The sequence below is a fragment of the Humulus lupulus genome, chromosome 2 (genome assembly GCF_963169125.1).
Source record: "Humulus lupulus chromosome 2, drHumLupu1.1, whole genome shotgun sequence".
NCBI classification, from domain to species: domain Eukaryota; kingdom Viridiplantae; phylum Streptophyta; class Magnoliopsida; order Rosales; family Cannabaceae; genus Humulus; species Humulus lupulus.
The window spans coordinates 75,872,725-75,883,685 of NC_084794.1; positions in this window are offsets into that span (position 1 = coordinate 75,872,725).

The window sequence follows — 10,961 nt, forward strand, 5'->3', positions numbered from 1 at the left end:
AGTGTTTGAATTCTGAGTTTTTATGGCTGGTTTTAGTGTTCTTGAGTAAGTGAGTTTCAGAGATTGAAGTGGGATTTTGGTAAGTTTCTAGGCTAAATTTCAGTTGGGTTGTGTTGTTGGAATCATGTGAGAAGTTTTGCATTAATTGAGTTGTGGAATTAGGATGGTTTTGGATGGTTTTGAGTGAGGTTTGAGAGTAGAAAATGGTGGTTTTTCTGCGTTGGAAGGGGTTGGGCCACGGCATAGTTCTTGGTGAGTCGCGGCCCTCTGAAGCTGAAATGTGCTGAGGAAGCAGGGTAAGCCGCAGCATGGGGTTTGTAAGGCCGCTGCCCGTGTCTAGTTCTGAGCCTAGATGGGCTTTGTTTGGGGCCTATGCCGGGGAATGGGTGGCTTGAGCCACGGCCCTTAAGGGATTTTTGGATTTTATGCATGGGAATTTTACCTAGTGTGCTCGGGATTGAATCTACTACTCTGTTTGGTGGAATTCAATGTTCCAGAGACTAGAACTTTATCTAGAAGCCCTTATACATTTATTGACGATATTCCTTATCTTGGTTGTGACTAGGTAGTAAGCTAGGGCTCGGGAATCGGATCGTGCTCAAGAGGCATCACTCGTGATCAGTGCACTTAGAAACTAAAGGTAAGAAAACTGCACCCGGTTGTGGATTTATAATTGGACTAAGGGATCCCTATGTTGTATGCTTTGTGAAGGATGGTATTTTTCCATGTAAATAGTAAAAAAACGGCCTAAGAGTGACGAAGTTTACATTAGCGCACAGGGTGCAGCTCGGCCACTGGTAGCTGAGGACAACTTACTATGCATTGAGCTCGGTTTAAGCGGGCCAGAGTCAGTGGATTTAATAGAAGGTGCGACCTAAGGTGTCGATCCTGATTACCGTGTGATTTGATTGTTATTTTTTATTGGTGGATTGTTATGTTGTATGGCTGGGTATTGGTTAGCTTAATTTTTTGTTGAATCTTCATGGTTTGTGGTTATTGTGGTATGTTAAGTGTATAATTATGCTTAAGGGGTTATCCAAATGTTATTGTTGATTGTTGTATAAGATGATATGTTTTCTTCCTGGGCCTTGGCTCACGAGTGCTTCGTGGTGCAGGTAAAGGCAAGGGCAAGCTTGATTAGCCCTGATTTGGAGAGCTCTGAGAGCAGAATGTACATGATCAGCTGCTCAGCCACCACAGTTGAGAGGAAGACACGAACAAGAGAACCAGAAATGTATGTTTTTCCCTTAGAGTGGCTAATGGTTGTTTGAACTCTGGAAATTTTGTAACCTGACTTTTTAACGCTGTTCCTTTTTGGGATCCCATGTGTAAAAATGTTTAGTTATATGAAATGTACATTCTGAGACCAAAACCTTTTAACCCTAGTTCATTAATGGTTTCTATATCATGTTTTTCATTAAATGACTTGATTAGCAAGTCCTGCACCTTTATAAGTACACAGTGTAGCGGTCTTGGCTGTCCAATTCCCATCTTTAAGATCCGAATTGAACACTTCTCCTAAAAAATCCAGAAACTCTTAACCCAAACTAAGAGATAGATATAACGAGAGAGAAGAGGGAGAGAGAGTGAAGTGTAATCTGATTTCTTCTGAAGGCTTCTAATTGCCTAAGTCTATCCAAGGTTAGGAAAAAGACAAGAATACCCCTTGCCCAAGCCTTGGCTCTTTAATGCCTTCAAGGACAAAATGCTATTTTTCCACCATTTCCCTCTAATCAACAATTAACACCCAATAACTCCCCATTACCTAATAAATCACGATAATGTGCTAAATTACTAAAATACCCCTAGGCTCACCCCGAGTCGGGTATTAATCCCCGTTCTGACTAAACTGTTAATTTGCTCACTAGGATCATCTCGTGTCGAATAACTCAAATATATACACATAATAATGCGGTCTAAATCACAAAACACATATATTTACAAATATGCCCTCAATGGGTAAAAAATTATGAAAATATCCCTTCTAATAAGAAACAGGCGCACATGCATACTTAATAGACTTAAAAATTCTACAATAGTCATGTCATAATATAACTCACATAATTCACATAATCATGCATATAATCATAAAATGCACATAATATTCAATTATGTCGTTCTGACACACTAATCAAGGCACTAAGCTTGATTAGAAAATTTGGGATGTTACAAGGAACGCCTCAAACGTGAAGACACTCGAGCTCACTTTCGACGCTAGGTTGCCGAGGTTGAAGAAGGAAAAAGAAGGAGACTGCGATTCATCGTATATCAAGACCTAGACCTCGAAATCTATCACATTCCCTTAGATCCCAAGTGCAGGGTTACCATAGCATTTCCCCCGAGTAGGCTCTCCTTCACATAGCCCCTGAAGTATCTTCTACCCCGGCCTTTGAGAATTCTTTCTTCGAATCTGAACACTACTAGAGCTCCACAACCTCTACGAGACAGATTTCAGACATCCTATCTCACCATGGATTAAAGATGTCCAGAAAATTTTTGTCTCGGCATGCCAGCTCCGACGAAAAGAGCGATATTACTCTGGCTCAAGATGATCCAGAGAGAAAAGTTAAGGTCACAGCCTGGATTCATAAGCATATACGAGCTGGGGCACTACTACCCTTAAAGGAGTACTTCAGAAAGTTCACTGACTTCGTCGATATCACCCCCTTCCTGCCTCAGTCCAACTCATACAGGATCCTAGCGACATTGAGGTCATTGTATCATGAGAAAAATGGTATGGACCCTCAGTACATGAGATCTTGTATCTCTTTTGTTTGAAAAGCAACCCTACCTGAGCTCAAGGTGGGATGGTTTCTATTCTCTGTCAAACTATCCAAAGGAAAAGAGGTTGTTTGACGACATACCTAACCATCCTCTAAACTACAACACCATATTTTCCTGGAAAAACGGTATTGATCCGTCCATATTCTATTCGTTTCAACTAATCCGTAAGGATTTTCTCATAACTTACGTCTTGAATTCTTTTATTTCGAGCTCAAAATGCTCACCCAAGATAATTGTGCAGCCAATTACAACTGCCCGAAGCTCACCAAGGCCATGAAGGACCACAGGGAAGAAATTCTGAAGCTCCCGTATGGTCAGCGGTCCCTCAACTACCTCCTACGCGAGAACAAGCTGTGCCTATGCAGTCTCCTTGGTGTAGGCAAGTCTACAAATGATGTTGGGACTCATAAGTACATGAGATTGGAAGATTTCCCTGTCCCAACCGCCAAGCTTCCGTCCAAAAGGAAGCATTTGAGCTCGTGTTCCCAAGCCTCCATTCCTCGCCTAGTTGAACCTTCGGACTTGGAGACCGAAGCAAAAGACGAAGCCTCTCCAAGCTCATCAGATGGAGGTAAAGTAGTGTTAGACATGTCTATGTGGTCTCCGACTTTGTTAAAACAAGAACCCAACATCATAGTCCTTTCTTATGATCCCCATAAAAAATTTATGAATTCGTCGTGGGTATATTTTAAGGCACATAGGGACGATATTTGGTTAGGAAAATACCAAACCATGTATAGTGTAAACGAGGTTTGGGAAGGGATAGCCGTCCAACACAGGACTAATGGCTATAGGGATTTTTTGAGGTTGTCCCCTACTTAGCGAGAAGGAACTCCCATAGAATGTTCTGAAGCTAGAGGATTTCCTGGTCCCCAAGTTCGAGCCAGAGGTGATCTTCTAGTTAGTTTTCTTTACTTAGAAGTACGTTCATAGTTTTGACAAACACTTTTGAATACTAATGTTTGTTCTCTTTTTTCAGCTGATATGGACTCTGACCTCGAGAATCTTCTCAGCCAACCCACCGCCTTGAAGGGTTCAAAATGAGACTGAGTATATTTGAAGACCACTAGGGCTTTGAAGATACTTAAGAAGTTTGAGACTATCCCTGCAACCTCGGATCTTCCAACTATCTCCTCAAATCCTTTCACCGTTCCTTTAGCGAACCCTCCCCTACCATAAATTGTGGCTCCAATTGTTCTCAGCTCGACTGCTCCTCCTCTTCTTGCTCCTGGAAAAGCTTCTAGCAAAGTGAAGAAATTCCCCTCCACTTACACTCCCATACTAGCCCAAATACGCACCATATCTCCCCACGAGCTAGAATTCGTAGTTGACAACAAGGCTGGCACCTTTGGTGTTGAGCTCGGTTCTAAGGACCTTACTCACATGGGTTGCACCTATAACAATCTCCAAGGTCCCCATTGGGTGTTCTTGAGGGGTTGTAACAAAGCCACCACTCTTTTTGATATGGTCAGAGAGTTGCTCACCTTAGTAAGTATCATTGTCTGTCGAGTTTGAAAGTAATTTTATTCATCTTTGTTTGCCTTTTATGTTTTTTCTTTATGTAGAGCCTTTTAACCTTCATTCACTAGTTCCATATTTTTTGCCGTGAAGCAGTCACCAGTCTCGGGCATGTTCATGGTGGTAAAGCTACTCAAACTCAAGTTGAAGATGCTCTCAAAGAGGAGAGGAAAGAAATTAAGGATTTCAGGAAGGAGCATGACACAAGAACACTAGAACTATCTTCCAAAACAACATAGCTCGAATGTGTTCAGAAGCTCAACGCCAACCTCCTGGAGGAAAAGACCACCACCTTCGAGGTCATGAAAGGCTAAAAGGCTCATCTTTTGAAATAATTCAAGGCCAAAAAAGATAGCCCCATTGATCTTGCCATGAATCCCGACCTTAATACCAGATTTCTTGCCAAAAAAGAGGAGGAATATCTAGAGAGATAGAAAGCTCAACTAGAGGAGGAGAAGGCCAAGCTCAAAGCTCAGGAGGCTACAAAGGCCAAAGAGCAAGCTGGAGCCACCAATCCTTGAAGATTCAAACAAGGGTTGTGACCTATGGTATATTTTTTTATAATTATAATTATCTTTTTTGATGCTCTTTGGGAAAAGAAAATTTATAGCTCGAGTGTCAGCTATTTTTATTATCTCGTGAATGTTTATTTAACTTAATGTAGTTTATGCTTTCAATTCTCTAGCTTGAAAATTGTTTTGCACATTATCTACTTATAAATTTTTTCCTTAATATCTTGCATCATATTTATGTATCGAAATATTTCGAGCTTCTTACTAAGGGATTGCTTTCATAGTTGTTTACTCACACAAGCACACTTTCAAGCTTAAGTTTAAACTTTTGTATGATCATACATGGTTCATCCGATTGCTCAATTTTTTCCTCATTATATTCAAGGTCGAATACTACTTATACCATGTATTTTTGCGTTAAAAAACACTTATTGGTCTATAGTCTCGTTAGTCTATTTATTTCTTGCATAGTGATAATAATTTTCCTCATCCTCGAGTATAGTCTCAACGTTGCAAGGTTGAAACTATTTTGTGAAAAATTCCAGCTCTGTAGCTATTTATGAATATTGTTGGATAATCTAGAATTCCAACTTTATCCTTATATCGATTTATTTGTGCTAGTTGATCCAGACTCATTATAGGGTTAGGCAGGTTCTTGGTTATTGATCCATGCCCTTAAATTTATTTTTCTTATAGTTATATGTTTTAGAACTTATGATATGATTGTGATTAATGACATAGGGTTAAAAAATTTGGACGAAAGGAATAGTCTTTTCAATAAAATGTTAATTGCATACATGAGATCCCAAAAGAAACATTTACAAGGTCGTTTACAATTTCAAAAGGAAAATTACAACTAAAAATTTACAAACAGCTAACCTAAACGGCAAATTAGAATTTGACCCTAGTTCCTGTGAGATACCCCAGCCATGGTGGTCAAGCACCTGCATATGCACACGTCGCCACTGAAGCTCTCTAACTCATGGCTGGTCCAGCTTCCCTTTCACCTAACCTGTACCACATAGCACCCGTGAGCCAAGGCTCATCAAGAAAACTTAGACATACTCATAAGTAGTTAATAACATATCACAAAATCATAATAAGCAGGCATAGCAGTGATAACCCTACTCATGCTCGCATTCTATTCAGATAAGTGACTTATAAGTCATATTGGAGCCTATTTCCAAAATTACGTGACCATATAGTCACCTCGTGGCCGATGACCTAAATAAATGACTAATAATTCATACCGAGGCCCGCTGCCCTAGGATATGGGACTATTAAGTCACCCCAAGGCCCACAGCCCTATCCTCCATATAACTAACCTTAGAGCTGGCCCAGCGTACTTTGCACTTTAGTTTTCCGATGACCATAGGGTCGGTCAAGCGTATCGTACGCTCCTGATTAGGCCTAATCATATCAACCAGTGTTCAGCGCACTATTATCACTGTTGACTCAAAAGTCAATGCTTCTCAATCAGAAAATGCAAACATGCATACACCATTTAATAATTATCCACATACAAGGTATTCAAACATGCTTAATCAAGCAATCACACGCACAATCATAATCATGCTCATTCATAGGGGTCCGAGCCCTAATCACATTCATCACGTATTGGGTGCAATTTTCTTACCTTTGGTCCAAGCACAAGTTAAATATGAACGACCCTCGAGCACGATCCTTTCCCGATCTCTAGTGGTATCATAGTCATAATCATAATAAATGATATTCATCAATATCAAGTAAATAAATACTTCCAGAGCAAGTACTAGTTTGTGGGACCTCAAATTCTACTAAACCGAGTAGTAGAGTCCTTCCCAAGCCCTTAGGTTTGAGTTCCCATCACTTAAAACCTGTTTTGGCCATTTCTCACTATGCACTTTGTGGCACCCCCTGACGAGTTGTGGCTCTCATCAAGCCAGAGCCCCCTCGCCCTAAATTCCCAGGGATGCGCGCCGCGGCGCGCCTACGCAAATTAGAGAGCCCCTGGGTTCTGGGTTCACGCGGGTCACGACGCCCTAAGAATAGGGTCGCAGCGCGACCCTACGAACCCAGTTTTTCCAAATTTTTCCTCAAGCCAATTCTTTCTAAAATCCATCCCAAACCAATCCCAAAATCACATTGAGTCCCAGAACATCATTAACACCATCAAAACCCAACCTTAAACTTGATCAAAACCCCACCAAAACTCAAAATCAATACCTTGAGCCTCAAAGCTCAAGAATACTTGAAAACCAAAGTAGAATTAAATCGAAACAGAGATTTGCAGCTTACCTATACGGTGAATTAGGTCCTTCTAGCTGCAGCTAATCAACTCCTAGCCTCAAGAACATCAAACCACCCAAATTCAAACTTCCAACACTTAAATTCCCTTAACTTTTCTCAAAAACAAACCCACCTTGGAGAAAGGGAGAGAGAACACAAAGGGACAGAGAGAGCTCCTACTTGATGCTTGTAACCTCTAGAGGTTACCTCCCTGTTAACGAAGTCACCTCTTTGACATAAAAAGACCAAAATGCCTATTTTCCTATACCTTGGTCTCTTATGCCCTTAAGGGTAAATTAGTCTTTTGTCCCATTTCCTGTTAATCATAATAAACGCCTCACAAATCTCGTTACTTCCAATACCCTCAAATAATCATTAAATAGTTTCCTATTACTCAAAAAATTCTGGTAATATACTAAATTACCAAATTATCCCTAGGCTCACCCCAAGTCGGGTATTTGACTTCGTTATGACTAGACTGCTAACTTGCTCCCTAGGATCGCCTCGTACCGAACAACTAAAATATATCCACATAATAATGTGGTCTCAATTAATGTGCACATATATATACATGTATGCCCTCAAAGAGCCAGAATTATGAAAATGCCCTTCTAATAAGAAATGGGCCCACATGAATGCTTAATACACCTAAACATGCAAATACAATCATATTATACTATAACTCACATAATTCATATAATCATGCATATATTTACATAATAATCCAATTAAATCAATAATTTCCCTCCGGACCGCCTAATCAAGGCACTAAGCCTTATTAGGGAAATCAGGGGGTTACAACTATCCCCTTCTTACAGAAATTTCGTCCTCGAAATTTTACCTAAATAGCTCGGGATACTGATCCAGCATGTTGGACTCTAATTCCCAGGTCGCCTCCTCGACCGTTCTGCTCCTCCATATTACCTTAACCAAATGTATAGTTTTGTTCCTCATGACCTTGTCCTTTTTGTCTAGTATCTGGACTGGCTGTTCTTCATAAGAATCATCTGCCTATAGCTTGAGATCTTCGTAACTTCATGCATTAGTCACAACAGATACATACTTTCAAAGCGTCGAGATATGAAACACATCGTGTACAATCGACAAAGTCGGAGGTATGGCCAATCTATAGGCCACCTGACCAATCCTCTCTAGGATCTCAAACGGTCCTACAGATCTAGGGCTTAGCTTGCCCTCCTTACCAAATCTCCTCACCCCATTCCAAGGTGAGACTCTAAGGAAGACATAGTCTCCCACTTGGAACACCACATTTATGTGCTTTAAGCCAGCATAACTTTTCTGTCTACTCTGATAAGTGAGCATCCGATCTTTGATCTTCTCAATAGCCTCATTGGTCCTCTAAACTGCATCCGGACCCAAGTATTTCCTTTCTCCGTTCTCATCCTAAGGAATGGGTGATCTACATTTCCTTCCATACAACATCCCATAAAGAGCCACCCCAATGGTCGACTGATAGCTGTTGTTGTAGGAAAACTCTAATAAAGGAAAATACTTACTCTAGGACCCTTCAAAGTCTAGTACACATGCTCGCAACATGTCCTCTAATATATGTATCATCCTCTCAGATTGTCCATATGTCTGAGGATGATAAGTTGTTCTAAACATAAGTTGTGTACCTATAGCCTTCTGCAAACTTCCCCAAAACTTGGAAGTAAATGTGGGGTTCCAATCTTACACGATCAACCTCAAAACCAAAAAATCCATTATGATATTCTCCCATTTCCACTCTAGGATTTCCAGAGGTTGTACTAACCCTATTGTTCTCTAATGCTCAACCTAGATCTGCTGACATGTCAAGCACTTAGCTACATATTCAGTCACATCCCTCTTCATCCCAGGCCACTAATATAACGATCTCAAATCCTGATACATCTTCGTTGTGCCTGGATGTAAGAAGTAAGGGGTGGTGTGAGATTCATCTAGATTCTCTCGTCTGATAACACTATCCATCCGAATACAGATCCGACCCTTGTATCTCAACAAGCCCATATCTGACATTGTATAGTCCCCAGCCACTCCAGCTAGGATGTCCCCTCTGGTCCTCATAAGTTATGGATCACTCAGCTGGTGTAACACCCTGGTTAGCCAAAACTGTTACACCGTAAATGTGTTTAATAGTTTAGTGTTAAAAAATTTGATCAAAAGGAATAGTTATTTCGTCAAAACATTAATTTGTACATGGTATCCCATAATAAACATTTACAAAGTTGTTTACAGTTTCAAAAGGGTAATTACAACTAGTCGACCTAAGCGACAGCTTTAGGGTTTGACCCAAGTTCCTCTGAGAAACCCCAACCGTGGTGGTTGAGCAGCTGCATATGTACACATTGCCACCGAAGCTCTCCAACTCATGGCTGGTCCAGCTTCCCCTTACCTGCACCACATAGCACCCATGAGCCGAGGCTCAGCAAGAAAACTTAAACATGCTCATAAGCAGTTAATAGCATTTTACCAAATCACAATAAACATGCCTAGCAGTAATAACCCTGCTCATGCATGCATACCGTTCATATAAATGACTACAGTGTCATAAGAGGCAAGCTACCCTAATTAAATGACTAATGAATCATATCGGGGCCCATTTCCAAAAATACATGATTAATGAATCATACTAGGGCATGTTGCCCAAATTAAATGGTTAATAAATCATACTGGGGCCCAACCCTAGAATATGGGACTAATAAGTCATTCTGGGGCCCATTGCCCTATTCTTTGTATAACCAGCCATAGAATTGGCCCAACGTAATTGGCACCTAATTTTCCACGACCATTTGGTCAAACAAGCATATGATGTTCTCTATATTAGGCCTAACCATATCGACCAGTGCTCTGCGTGCTTTTGCCGCTCTTGACTTATAAGTCAATGTTTTCGACCAGCGCTCAATGCGTTATTGTCTATCTTGACTCATAAGCCAAGTCTTTTCAATGAAATAATGAAGACAAGCATATATCACATAGAAAATATCCAGATATAGAGCATTCAACATGCTTAATCAATAATCACATGCATAATCATAATCATGCGCATTTACAGGGGACCAAGCCGTAATCAAATCAATATTCAATGTTCGGGCCAAGCCATAATCAAATACATCACGTATTGGGTGTAGTTTTCTTACCACATGTTCGAGTGTAAAGTGAAATAAGAACGACCTTCGAGCACGATCCAGATTCTGAACCCCTAGCGGTAACCTAGTCATAAACAAATATGGAATCCCATCAATAACAAGCAAATAAAGGCTTCTGGACGGAGTTCTAGCCTCAGGGACCTTGAATTCTACTAAACCGGGTAGTAGGATTGATCCCGAGCCCTTAGGTAATTCAATTCCTGAACAACTTTGGCACACTACCAGCAACCAAACCCAACATTAACTTGCTCTAAATCCCCCACAAATCTTCATTTCAGTACATTGAACCTCAAGCTCAAGAACCCCATAAAACCAAAACTGAATACAATTAATAACAAATTTTATAGCTTACCTCAACTGTGAATTCCACCTCTTAGTTACAGCTAATCAAACTCTAGACCTCAAGTTTTAAATTCCCAAGCCTTAGCTTCTATGATTATCTAGTTTCCTTAAAAAATCAAACCAAGATAGAGAGAGAGAAAGAGAAACGAATGGGGGAGAGAGAGAGCTGAGTAAGTTATGCTCTTTGGGGTTTCTTGTTGCGGAAGGAGTTAGTGACTTAAGTCACTACTTTAGCACACAAAGACCTACGTGCCCCTAGGTCGAATTTCTCTCTCAAATCCCCTCAAGGGCAATTCAGTCTTTTACCACTTTTCCTGTCAATCATAATTAACGTCTCACAGTTCCCGTTATTTCCAATATCCTAAAATAATTACCAAATAATTTCCCA